Below are 14,077 nucleotides of genomic sequence, written 5' to 3'. Positions count from 1 at the left end.
AAAAAATTAACAATAGAACTCCCCTAGGACCCAGCAATAGCACTGCTAGGAATTTAACCAAGAGATACAGGATTGCTGATGCATAGGGCCACATGGACCCCAATGTTCATAGCAACACTTTCAACAAAACCAAATCATGGAAAGAGCCTAAGTGTCCATCAGCTGATGAATGGATCAAGAAGATGTGGTATATTTATACAATGGAATACTACATGGCAATGAGAAAGAATGGAATCTGGCCATGTGTAGCAACATGAATGGAACTTGAGGGTGTCATGCTGAGTGAAATAAGTCAGGCAGAGAAGGACAGATACCATATGTTTGCACGTATAGGAGGATTAGGAGGAACTTAACGGAGGACCATGGGGGAGAAGAAGGGGGGAAAATAGTTAGGGAGAGGGAAGGAGGCAAACCATGAGAGACTCTTGAATGCTGAGAACAAGCTGAGGGCTAATGGGGGTGGGGGAGAGGGGAAGTGGGGTGATGGGCATGAAGGAGGGCACTTGTGGGAATGAGTACTGGGTGTTATATGGAAACCAACGTGACAATAAACTAAGGAAAAAAAACATACATGGAGTTTTGTATTGATAGAGATTTCTAAAATATCTACTTTACATAAACACTGAAGCTTGTATAAGTACTCCTCTTATAGAGAATAATTGAAGATATTTTTAAAATAGTGACCCAAGAGAACATTTAATGATTGAATTATGATATCTATTTAATATATTTGGGGCAGGGGCACCCAGGTGGCTCAGTTGGTTGAGTGTCCAACATCTGCTCAGGTCATAATCTCATGATTCATGAATTTGAGCCCCACATCAGGCTCTATGCTGTGAGCACAGGGCCTGCTTCAGATCCTCTATTCCTCTCTCTCTTTCTCTCTCTGCCTGTACTCCACTGTTTCTCTCAAAAATAAATAAAACATTTAAAACATCTATGTTTTGGGGAAATTTTAATTTTTAAAAGTTGTTGTATTTGGGAGCACTTATTTCAACTATTAAAGGTGGTATCCTGGGGCGCCTGGGTGGCTTAGTCAGTTAAGCGTCCGACTTTCGACTTTCGCTTAGGTCATGATTTCGCGGTTCGTGGCTTCGAGCCCCGCATCGGGCTCTGTGCTGACTGCCAGCTCAGAGCCTGGAGCCTGTTTCAGTCTGTGACTCCCTCTCTCTCTGACCCTCCCCTGCTCACGCTGTCTCTCTCTCTCTCTCCTATAAAACATTAAAAAAAAAAAAAAGTTTAAAGGTGGTATCCCACCCATCTTCTGCCAAAAATACTCTTGATTCTTATTAAAACAAATAATGGCAGAGGAGAAAGCTTGCATATGAAAGCACATAGCTCTTTAAATATAATCCTATGTTACCTCAAAAACAGAACATGGAAGCCTGCAGAACATGGAATGATGCAGTCAATTTTAATGAAACTTGTACAAAATTAAAATATAACCAAATAAATCAAGCATTGGCATTAACAAGAGGACATCAGTTAGAATCCCAACAAGAAACAGCAGACTCAGAGCAGGCTATTTCAAGGAAAGTTCATTTTCAAAGGAATTATTTACAGAGGTGGGAGTAGGTTGTGGGGAGCCACAGAGGTAGTAAAAGGATCAGAGGTGAGTAATGGAGGAAGAGCTATTACCTCTTCTTGGCCTAAAGGGGACAGAAGTAGAAGATGTTAGCAGAACCTAGAGGGGAGAGAGTTGTGTAGGATAAGTTGTCTTTAGGAGCAGTGATCTTCAGTCAAGAGAAATACCTAGCTTCAGAGATACATCTAGTAATCTCCTAGGGAAGCCAAGGAATAAATACCTTAATCCCCTGCTGAGGCTCCCATTGGCTAAACCAACCGGCAAGCAGAACCCTGTATAAGAAGCCCTTAGTCTATGTTCCAGGCAGGACAGATGGGGAAGGGAAGACCTGGAGGAGTAAATAGAAGATGTCTCAGAGAACAAGTTAAGGATGTGTCCATTTGTAATGTGCAATTCTCTACCCCTAGCGATACTGAAGTCTCTTCTTCATAAGGGAATATGTAATGTCATGCTCTTTTTGTCAGCCTAACACATCTTCTGGTATCACCCAAGATACTTCAAAGCTACTCTGCTACCTTTCCAGAAACCACCCACAAAAATGAATTGATGGTGTACCCTTGTTAACAGATGAAGATTTGACTTCATTAGTCTAATTAAAAGGATTTTAACAGTCTAAACTCCTCCCTCTACTGATTCCTACATACTCCAGTCAAAGTAAATTAAACCCATTAATCAACGTGGTAGAAATGATATATGGTACAGGATACAGGCTGAACAGAGAGGAGACTAACAGCCTTCATTATGTTTAATTTTGTTCCCCAGCAAAGGATAATAAATTCAGATTGTAACATCACAATAAAACATTTAATTATTCACGAGCAGGGCAAGACACATTATAATTAGCTCTGTATTATGTATCTTCATTTAGGTGGTAATAGATGCAATTGAGTAGCCCGCCAATCTTAAGCTAAAGATTTAAAGTGAGATCTCAACCACTTTGTCACCTTGGAAGATAGCCCCACCATGAGGAACTTGCCTTGGGATATGGGCAGGTGGTGACTTGAGATTTGGTGTTCATTCATTTAGTCTCAGTTCATCCTATCTCATTTAAGTACCAGCTATATGTTAGGCAGAGCTCTGCGCCTCATAGTTCCAACAGTGAAGCACACTAAATGCTTTTCATGGCACTGTAAGGACTGGAACAAAATCCATGCTTCTTATTTTAGCCTTGAAACTCTCAAGACCTCTCATACTTTATCTCTTGCCACCTTCCTCCTTGCTCACCATGTTGCCACCACTAAGCCTTTCGCTCTTGCTCAAAATAAAACATAGTTTCCACTTCACAGTGCTATGCATTTGCTCTTCCACCTATCTAGAGCTCTGTTCTTCCAGATCTCCATGTGACTGGTACCTTCTCATCAAGTTATCTGATTAAGAGAGCCCTGTCTTGACCGCTTTTATCAAAAGAAGCTCCCTGAAACCCAGTTACTCTACTTTCTAAATATTCATCATAGCACTTATCACTACCCAAAATTAGCTTTCTTGCTTATTTACTATTGTTTATCTCCTCATTCATAATTAGTACAGGAGAAGGGACCTTTTCTTGTTTTATCACTGTTTTGTCAATGTGTATGTGGGCTGGCACATAGTAGGTTCTCAGTAAATATTTATAACTGTGGCTAATCATGTTTTTTAAAGATGGCAACAATAATATTTCCCATCCCATATGTTTCTTTTAAACCTAACTACATCCTTATCCAGTGGTGGTGACTAATTCCCCACCCATTCAATATGGGTAGGTGGGCTTTTATTGGCTTTTATCGAATAGGATATGGTAGAAGTGATACTGTATAACCTCAGAGGCTAGGTCATACAGAGTGATACATCCTCACTTTGGAGTCCAAATTTACCCACGTGGAGAGTCCCTGAAACTACCTAGAGAGAGAGATGTCCATCCATCCCTTGCCTGCTCCAGCCCACATTCATATCCAGGCACCATCTGACTTGAAATCACATGGGAGACCCTGAGCCAAAACCATCCAGGTGAGCCTTTCCAAAATTCTTGAGCGATAGAAATAAGGAAACAGAATAAAATGATTACTGTTGTATCAAACCACCAAGTTTTGGAGTGATACTATACCACACTAGATAATCAGGATAGTGAATGACTTGCTGTATGAATGAATAAACTAACAAATTATTACTCTCAGAATGGAGAGAAGAACATGTTTTCAAGATGGGAAAATATGTTTCAGAGATATGTGTGTCTAAGTAGAAATAAGATATTTCAGAAAAATTCCAACATCAAGTGTCTCCAGTTTAATACAGATTCAGTTATATTGTTGATCCAGTAATATTCCCTTTAGAATAGTATAAGACAATTTTTACCACTGCATAGAAACTACATGAGACAAACTTTGTTCTCTATCACAGGTTAACACTTTTTCATGGTAGATGCTACTAGTTCATTATGGCATTCTTTCTTACTAACCATGGCCTCACAATCCTTTACAGACAGCCGTTAACAATTGATAAGAGTTGGCACTCAAAATTTTTGCCGTTCTGACCTTAAGGAGATGTCAGCATACCAAATGAGCATTGCAGGTGGTGCTCACTCCTTACCTCCTACCTCCCCTTTCCTGGGATTTCTGTGGTGACACCAGGACGAGGGACAGCATGAGGATTTTGCAAGTTGAAAACATTAAGCCTGGTCTGTCAACACTTCTAAACTTCTATGGGAACATGTGTTTTCATCCCTGATGAGGGAGGCAGCATGTGTTTAAAGGCTACTGGAACTTCTCACTGGCTGATATGCACACATGGAGATCTCTGTTGGTAAGAATTTGCCCAGAATTGCTAGGGTTGTTAGGATGGTGGTTGCATCTTCAAAACCTTTGTCAATTTGTTTTTATTGGGAGGCAGTGGGTCATTAGTTCTGCAAGGACTTCTTTCACTCATAATTGCTCCCTATCTTTGTATCTCTTTTATCCAAATACACATGTCTGTCTTCATCCATAAAAACTGACAAAGTATCATTATTCACTTCAACTTAGATCTTAGGATATCTAAATTCTTTCAGCCAAAGGCATTTACTTCTCTCAAATACTGTTTTCTTCAAGCAATCCATCCTAGTTCCCTGCAGAGTTAATGGTCACTCTTTTAGAACTGTAATATCAGCTGGCATCTCTTAGAAACTTCAGCTATTCCCTGTAATTTGATTATTTTTTGCAATTACTTTAACTCGTCCAGTAATACTAAAACTCCTAAAGGGAAGAAACCATTTCTGTCTCATCTTTGCATTCCCTGCAGAATTTGGTAAAAACACTTTCCTTAAGCATTTAATGCCTTAAAGGCATTTCAGGGGATCCAAAATATCAGTGTTGTTTTGCAACTCAAATGTCTCCCAGTTCACATCCAAATCTCCCTTAAAAGTCCATTTGTAATCTGAACAAGGAAGCACATTAGAGAACCATTCTGATTAGGAAACTATGGTTCTGAACTAGGGACACAACAGAGTCTCCCACCGCCTCGCCCCCCAAACAGGTGGTTTTTAGGAATGCAAGGAAGGTGTATTTTGTCATAAGATTTGGAGTCATTGCTATCACATTTAATGTTTGGGCACCAAGGATGCTAAATATACTGAAATGTGAGGAACATCCATATGTAACAAGAAATTGTCCTGCTGGCATTTCAACAATGTCCCCAGTGAGAATACCAAGGGATTGTTTACCTAGCTGTATTAATAGTAGCCATGGTTATTTTCACTTATTTTGTGTCACACACTAGCTGAAGGGTTTACCCATGAGTGATGCTTCCATTTTAGTGTACATTAGAATCACCTGGAGGAAGGATTCCAGCACAGATTGCTAGCGCGGCACCCTTGAGTTTCTGATTCAGTAGGTCTGGGATGAGACAGCAAAATTACATTTTTACAACTTCTCAGGTAATGCTGATGCTGCTGGTCCAGAGACCACACTTTGAGAACCCCAAACCTACACTAATTTAACCTCATGAATATGCTCTGAGTTACATTCTACATTATCCTTATTTTTCAGATGAGAAAGCCAGATTTGAGGGTTTACGTCTATCACTTATCCAGAACTACACAAGATTTGAACCTAGATGTTTCAAGTATGGTTTAAAGTAAGAGTGAACCAATCACTCCTTTGTTTGGGCAGCATGCAGAGAAGCAGAAATGAAGGCTCTGGAGCTGGGCCACTTGGTTCTACTACTTATCTGTATGATCTTGAGAAACTTACTTAAACTCTCTGAGCTTCAGTTTCCTTGATCTGAAGCAATGATAATTGTCTCAGAGGGGTATCATCAAGTCATAAAATGAGATAATGTATGAAAAGCCTAGAATATTCTAGTAATGAAGAATAAATTCTTAATGAGCTTGCATTCCCATGGAAAAGACAAATAATAAACTTGTAAAAATATAAATAAGTAATTCCAAATACTGAAGGTGCTATGAAGAAATAGAATAGGGAAATGGGTTGGAGGTAAAGAGTAGAGAGGGTGAGGTGAAAAAGGACTCTTCCAAAGAGCTGGCATTTGAGCTGAGATCTGAATGACCATAAGGAGCCAGTTATGCTAACTGGAGAATGAGTGCTCCAAGCAGGGCAAGAGTTGGTGCAAAGGCACAGAGGCAGGAATATGTTTCCCTTATTCTAGAAACTGAAAAAAAGCCAGAGATGGAGTGGAGTGGGGGCAGGAAGTTGGGGGTGGGCATGGAGGGGAATGAGGCAGAGTGAGTAGTACAGTGGGAGGAAATGGCATCCGAGACGTTTGTAGCACTTGATCACTACCAATCTTGTAAGGTATGGAGACAGGCATGCATTTTATTCCATAGGTGGTAGAAAGCCATTGAAGTAGTTCCAGCAAGGGTGTGACTTGATTGGGCTGGTTTTTTAACAGATCAGTTGAGCTGCTGTATCGAAAAGGGACTGTGGTGAGCAAGACTGGAAGCAGGCAGCCCAGTTATGGAGCCACAGTGTAGACCTAGTGACTTGGACTGAGGAGGTGACCGGAGAGAGTGGATGGGTTTAGAGTATCTAGAGCTTACTGACAAATAACATATATGGAGGGACAGGGCACTAGGTTAGCGTCAGGGTGGATGGCAGTGCCATCTGCTATAATACGGTAGAAACATGTTTGGAGTTTTAGGTAAAAAGTTCTGCTTTGTAGGATGGATTACAAGGAAACTTTTGGGGACTGTGGACAGATGCATTATCTTAATTGTGGTGTTGTTTCCACATGTGCGTACTCAGGCTGAAATTCAATACATTCATGCTTTAAATATGTGCAGTGAGTCATTTATACCTCAATAAATCTGTACTCTAAAAAGCTGTGAAAGAGAATCACGATATGGCAACTGAAAGTATGCCCCTTTGGCATAAGAATTATTTTGTATGGAAGGCATTTGTGTTCCTGATATACCTTATCTGCCTAAAAGCAGAGCCTCCCAAAAGTACTCTGTTGTCAGAAATACCCTCCAGGGACCTACTGTAATCTTCTCTTCTGGAAGAGGAGCAGTCTGCACCACACCCAAACAGACATTGTCACAGATTATCACTCTCGTGTCTCCCATCTATTCTCCAAGGACATATTTATTTTTCCAAAAAAGTCATTTTTGTTTCCAAGGACTCTGTTTCTCCTCCTTTCTAAAAAATCATTTGTTCTGCCCACAGTGCCCCTCTGCTCCCTTTCCTCTCTTACAAGAGTATGTAAGCTCTCAAACCCCACTGCATCTTTGAGTACTCTCTTCTTTCTCTGATGTCCCTATGAGCATAAAATTAAAATTAATAAATGTGTATGCCTTTTCTTCTGTTAATCTGTTGTCAGTTTAGTTCACAAGTCCCCTAGCCATTCAAGATAAGAAGGTACAGGAAAAATTTTTCCTCCCTTACAGCTATAAAGAAAAACAACCAAAACTGTAATGTGTTTATTTGCCAACTAGAGGTAGGCTGTTAAACAGAGGAGCCTGGAACTTAGTGAGACATATCTCTTGAGATCCTTCTTGACAACTTCAGAAACATACGGATGAACTTTGCAGCCAGTCAGTATGAGGGTTTGTCCTGGCTAAAGGAGCACAGAGTTAGAAGCTAGATTTGGGTTCTGGTTCCTGTCAGATGTGGGGATATATAGGCAACCTTCAACATGCCACTTGATTTCCTTCTAAATGTGTTTTGATAAAATAAGGTTAAAAAATTAAAATTGGTAAAATAAGGAAACCCGCAATTGATGGTTGTGAGGGTGAGCGGGTGCTGCTGTAGAAGTATTTGAAAAAGTCAAAATTGTTCCATAAACCTCAGTTGCTTCTGTGGTATTACTCAATAGGAGAATGCTTTAAAGTTAGGGTAGTATGGAGAAAGTCCTTGGTCAAGGACCATGAGGAAGAAGCACAAGCAAAAGCCCCACTTGGAAAGAAGAGAGAATTTTATTTTGTATTTATCTCATGTCCATAACTTAAGCCTTCTCTCTTTGTTAGTCTTGAGGACAATAGAACTTAGTGATTCTTCTTGGATTAAAATGCATCCAAGGTCATGGTCTGCAAACAATACATGATCTTTGTACATTTTAAAACATGACTGAAGCACCTACATGGCTCACTTGGTTAAGTCATCTTGTCTTGATCTCAGAGTCATGAGATCAAGCCCTGTGTTGGGCTCAGTGCTGGGTGTGAAGCCTACTTAAAAAATAAAAATAAATAAATAATAAAACACCACTAAATAATTATTATGAGAACTTTGAGATGGGAATGGTAATCAGTATTTTGAATGATCCATGAATGTGATTTCTCTCTTTACAAAGCCTTCTCTGCAAGATTTATTGTCTGGTTGAGGGTGCTTTTATAAATAAATAATTGAGGGTTGCCTGGGTGGCTCAGTCGATTAAGCGTCTGACTTTGGCTCCGGTTTGTGGATTCGAGCCCTATGTCGGGATCTGTGCTGACAGCTAGCCCAGAGCCTGGAGCCTGCTTTGTATTCTGTGTCTCCCTTTCTCTCTGACCCTCCCCTGCTCATGCTGCCTCTCTCTCTCTTTCTCTCTCAGAAATAAATAAAAAACATTTTTAAAAATTTTAAATGAATGAATGCATCCAGTTGTTTAAAGACTCATTAATCACTGGTTTAAACCCCAGGGTCTCTAGCCATCCAAATTAATGCCTGAGATCTTGACTGGAGTCAGCAATAAGCTAACAAATCATCCATTCTAAATGTTGCATGATAGAGTTTGTGGGTCCTCAAGCGACCTGAACGCTCTTTCAATGCAAACATGTGCATTTAAACTTACAAACTCCTGAAAATTAGTTTCTTCCAAGGAGAATTATATTATACAGAGAAATGCAATCTGAAAACTGAGAAAGGAGAGATATATCACTACCTATTAAAGAGTACTGGATTTGGGAGCACCTGGGTAGCTCAGTCAGTTGAGTGTTTGATTTCAGTTTAGGGCATAATCTCATAGTTCATGAATTCGAGCCCTGATTTGGCCTCTGTGCTGACAGCTCAGAGCCTGGAGCCTGCTTCAGATTCTGTGTCTCCTCTCTCTCTGCCCGCCCCCCCTCCCCGCTTTCTCTCTCTCTTTCTCTCTCTCTCTCAAAAATAATAAACATTAAAAATTTTTTTAAATATTGGATTTTTGAAAAGTGATAGCAATCACATCATGTTCACCTTTAAGTTAGACACATGGCTTCTGAACTATACTACTACCTCGTGCAACCAAGAGTGATTAGTTCCAGTGGTGCAGGGAAAACTGGCTTTTTTGACTTTTTAAGAAATGGTTTGCCAGACAAAAATATTGCGTACATTGAATGGTGATGTAAAGAAATTTCAAAGGTAATTTTAACTGTGAACAATTTTTAAATTACATGAAACCACCACCATCTAACTCTGTCTAAGAGATAATACTGCCGTTAATGGCTCATCTACTTGGTTCAAGCCTGAATATATAAAGCTTAGAAGATAGTAAGTCAACAAATGAGAGCTGTAGCACTTTGTAGCAGCAACTATCAGAGTCAAGGGATTAGTAGTAGTAATTATAGTAGTGGATGACACAGCTGAATCCAGTTCTCTTTGAACAAATAATAGGGATTCTCAGACACAAAATAAAGCTCATTGTTGTGGTCCTTTAAAGTTTCTAGGCACCCTCATTTAGGAATTGTCCTGAATAATTAAGAAGTTTTAGAATTTGATGTTCTTTCCTTTAGGAGATTACTTCTGTGGAAGTGATAAATGGTCATTTACAGAGATAGTTTTTTCTTCTCCTTATAATATCATTACATGGACATTCTACTTTGTTATTTTTCAAGTGTAGCCACTAATTTATCCTACAGATTGTTTAATAAGTTGTCTACTATACTCTAAACTAAAGCAATAATAGAAATTCTAGATTATAGGAAATGTGCAGTTTCCAATCAAGTATTGGGCTGAAACAGAGTTATGCTCTGTGTGATTTAATATTAACATCCTGAGCACTTTGTATTAGCTTTTAGGTGTTAAAAGTTAAAAAATCCTCCTTTACCTTCGATTTAGATGTATATTTATGACATTTGTAAGTATGTGGGTTTATCAGTAATTATGATGGTTTTTAAGATATAAGTTGGCCTTAATTTCACTAGTCAAAATGATTTCCTTCTTTGTGAAACAACCCAACAGAGGGTTGGTAAATTTGAACAGGTGTATTCATGGCACTTATGTTGTACCATTTATATTTACAGGTTGCAAAATGCATTTATGTCTAAGATCTCAATTTACTGATATTATAATAAATGTCCAAAACTAATGTGAATGGGAAAAGTATAGAGGTAGGGTGAAGGGAACAATGCAGTGTGTCATCTACTGTCCGAGAAGTTCATTACCTCAAGCAGTAGATTATGTTCAAAATGTGGGCCCCCAAATCAAATTGGGGTTTTCTCATCACTTTTCCTTTACCACGTCCACCATTTTTTTCTTTGATACAAGAACTTGGGAAAGGTGTTTTCATCCTCCTCCAGAATTGGCACAGACTGAGGCTGTTACTTGTCCCTGAGGCTCCCTGTTACTCTGTCCCTCCCTCATCCCACAATTTAATGTGAAATACAGGTGGGGGTGATGGTATTTATCTGAGATTGACTGCATGGCCGGCCATTTGGGGCCAGAACTTAGGGTTCCACCCCATGATGTACACTGTCAGCATGAAGGATTAATTATCAAATACTAGCTTCAGGGCTCAAAGGCTGGTGTATGAGGTCATGTGTTCTCACATTTCAGTTAGCAGTTTACTTATCCAAAGCATCAAGAATAGCATATTCATTGACTTAGATTTCTTTTTGCATTACATGTCATATATATATATAGGAATATATGAAGTATACATGTAGATTTTAAAGAGTAAAAATAAAGAACACACCTGTGCATGTGCCACCTGGCTAACAAAATAGAACGTTGCCCATATCTCAGTTCTGCATGTCCCCTCCTGGAGGTATCCACTATCCTAACTTTTGTGATACTTACTACCTTTCTTTCATTTATAGTTTTGACACTCCATCATATATCCCTAAACAGTATAGTTTAGCTTTGCCTCTTTTTTGAAGCTTACAAAAAATGGAATTATAAGTATATAGTTTTTTTGTGTCTGAATTCTCTATCATGTTCTTTACTCATCCATGTTGCACATAGTTGTACTTAACTCATTTTCATATTATGGTATTCCGTCATATGAATATATCATAATGGATTAATGTACTCTACTGTGAAGAAACATTTGGGTTCTTCCAGGATTTTTTGGCTTTTACAAATATAATTTCTTTGAATATTCCTCTGTCTTGTGTGGGTGAAAGGGTTACCCTAGGATATATACAGAGGAGTGGAGTTTCTCAGCTATACATATCTTATTAATATTCAACTATTTTCTAGTTTTGTAGGATATTTTTAAAAGTATAAAATCATGACTTTCATACAAATACAAAATCAGTATGTATCAAAGATTTTTATTTAACTCATTAATCAGTGAAGGAACCTATAAATGTTACAGCCAGTTCAAAAGAGAATCCAAAAAAAAAAAAAAACACCAGACAAATATGTAAGTATGAAGCCACTATGGAAAAAATATGAAAGTTCCTCAAAAATTTAATAATAGAACTACTTTATGATCCAGGATTCACACTACTGGGTATTTTCCCAAGGAATAAAAAAGCACTAATTCAAAGAGATACATGCACCTCAGTGTTTATAGCAGCATTATTTACAGAAGTCAAATATGAAAGCAGCCCAAGTGTCCATCAACTGATGAATGTATAAAGAAGATATGGGATTTATATATATATAAAAAGAAGGAAATCTTGCCATTTGCAACAACACAAATCAAGCTAAAGGATATAATGCTAAGTGAAATCAGTGAGAGAAAGATAAATACCATATGATTTCACTGATATGTGGAATTTAAGAAAACAAACAAGCAAAGGGAAAAAAATCAAGAAACAAACTGAATTATAGAGAACAAACTGATGGTTCCCAGAGGGGAGATGGGGGGTGGTGCAGTATGAGTTAAATAGGTTATGAGGATTAAGGAGGGCACTTGTTGGCATGAACACTGAATGATGTATGGAAATGTTGACTCACTATATTGCACACCTGAAACTAATATAACACTGTGCATTAACTATACTGGAATTAAAATAAAAACTTTAAAAAAAGAATGCTAAATAGAATGCACAAATAGATACATAACCGGTCCGTATATATTGGAAAACAATCAATGCCATTCCACGTGACACAATTTATATTTCTATGGACAAGAATTACTTGTATTGCTACCAGTTTTCTATAATTTCTGGAGCTGCAAAATGGCTGAAAGAGAATGAAAGACAGTGGTAACCTGGAAAGTTGTACTGCACAGGATAGGTAGTAATCTTTTTGGTCCTTATCAAAGTCTTTTATAATTTTTTCTGTAGTACCAGTTTACACTTCCTTGGCAGTACTGTGAGTTCCCATTGTTCTACATTCTTGCCACACTGGGTGTTTCATTTTCATTAGTTTGATGGGTATGTAATGGTGGTCATTATGGTTCTAGTGCACTTTTTCCTCATTATTAATAAAGCTCAAGACCTTTTCATATGCTCATTGGCCATGTGGATGGCCACTTTTTGAAGTGCTTATTCAAATTTTGGCTCATTTTTCTATTGGTTAAATTAACTTTTTCAGAACTCGAAGGAACATAAGTGGTCATCTAGTGCTGAATATCCTCCACCTTCTGTCATTCTTGTGTCCCCTTTACAGTAAAGGTTTTACTAGTATATCTGCTATTTACTTGACATTTTTTCTTCAAATTGATTCATTTTATTTTTTACATACAGTGGTCTTAAAATTAAAATTTTGTGAATGTTGTAAATAGAGAACCAATATCAATTTGCCATAAATAGAAGATAGCAGTTGGATGGATACAACAAAGAAAAATCACATTGTTGCATTTAATTAGGTAGATTGCTCCCCACCTCAACTTGGGGCCTGAGCCCCATTCTCTCTTTCTCTTCCCTACCCTCCATCCAATGAGAAAAGACATAAGCAAGTATCAGATCAATGTACAAGAAATATTAGCACCAAACACATTTTCCCTTGTCTTTACAGGAACACTTTAAAAAAATGACATAGGAATAACAATTTCAATGTGTAAATCCATGGGACTTAATGTCACATTCAGATCCAGGTTCCGCTATTTCTGGTGCGGTCTTCCAGAGGACATCTCCCACACATTTTGAGAAACACTAATTTCATTCATGCCCCTTCTTTTAGATGTGAAGAAGCTGAGGCAGCCCAGAGAAGGGGGATAGGATAGGCAGAAAAACAGTCCCCCCAAAGATGTCCACTCTCTAATTTCCAGAACCTGTGAATATGTGACCTTACACAGTAAAAGGAACTTTGTAAATGGAATTGAGGTTGGACCTTGAGATGGTGAGATTTACTCTGAATCATCTGGGTGGCCGAGTCTACTCACTGGAGCCCTTGAAAGCAGAAGTTTTCTCTGACTTGAGTCAGAAAGATGGAGCAGCAGAAGAGGCAGGAGAGATGAAACCTGGGAGGGACTCAACTCACTGTTGAGTTTGAAAATAAAAAGAATCAATAGAGAAGGTAGGGGACACCTAGAGGCTGAGAATAACCCCTGGCTGACAGCCAGCAAGGAATTGTATGGACCCAATTCTCCAAAATACCTACAAAGAATGAATGAGGTGGGAAGTAGATATTTCCCCCAGAAACACCAGATAGTCATCCTCACTGGCCAACACCTTGATTTGAGCCTTAGGGAACCCAGATCAGAAAAACCACTTCTGCTTACTGGATTTATGATCTACATAAAAGAGATAATAAATTTGGGTTTCTGAAAACAGCTAAGTCTGTGGTAATTTGTTACAGTAGCCATGGAAAACTTGTTCAAAATCATGTATCTATTTAGAGTCACGTTACTTGTTCAACGGTACTTGTTCAAAATCATGTGTCTATTTAGAGTCAGAGCTGAAACTAGAACCCAGGTCTTTTGTCTTCCAATCCAGAGCTCTTTATACCATAGTGCATAGTT

The sequence above is a fragment of the Crocuta crocuta genome, unplaced genomic scaffold (assembly GCF_008692635.1).
Source record: "Crocuta crocuta isolate KB4526 unplaced genomic scaffold, BGI_CrCroc_1.0 scaffold126, whole genome shotgun sequence".
Classification (NCBI taxonomy): Eukaryota; Metazoa; Chordata; class Mammalia; order Carnivora; family Hyaenidae; genus Crocuta; species Crocuta crocuta.
This window is presented reverse-complemented; position numbering follows the sequence as displayed.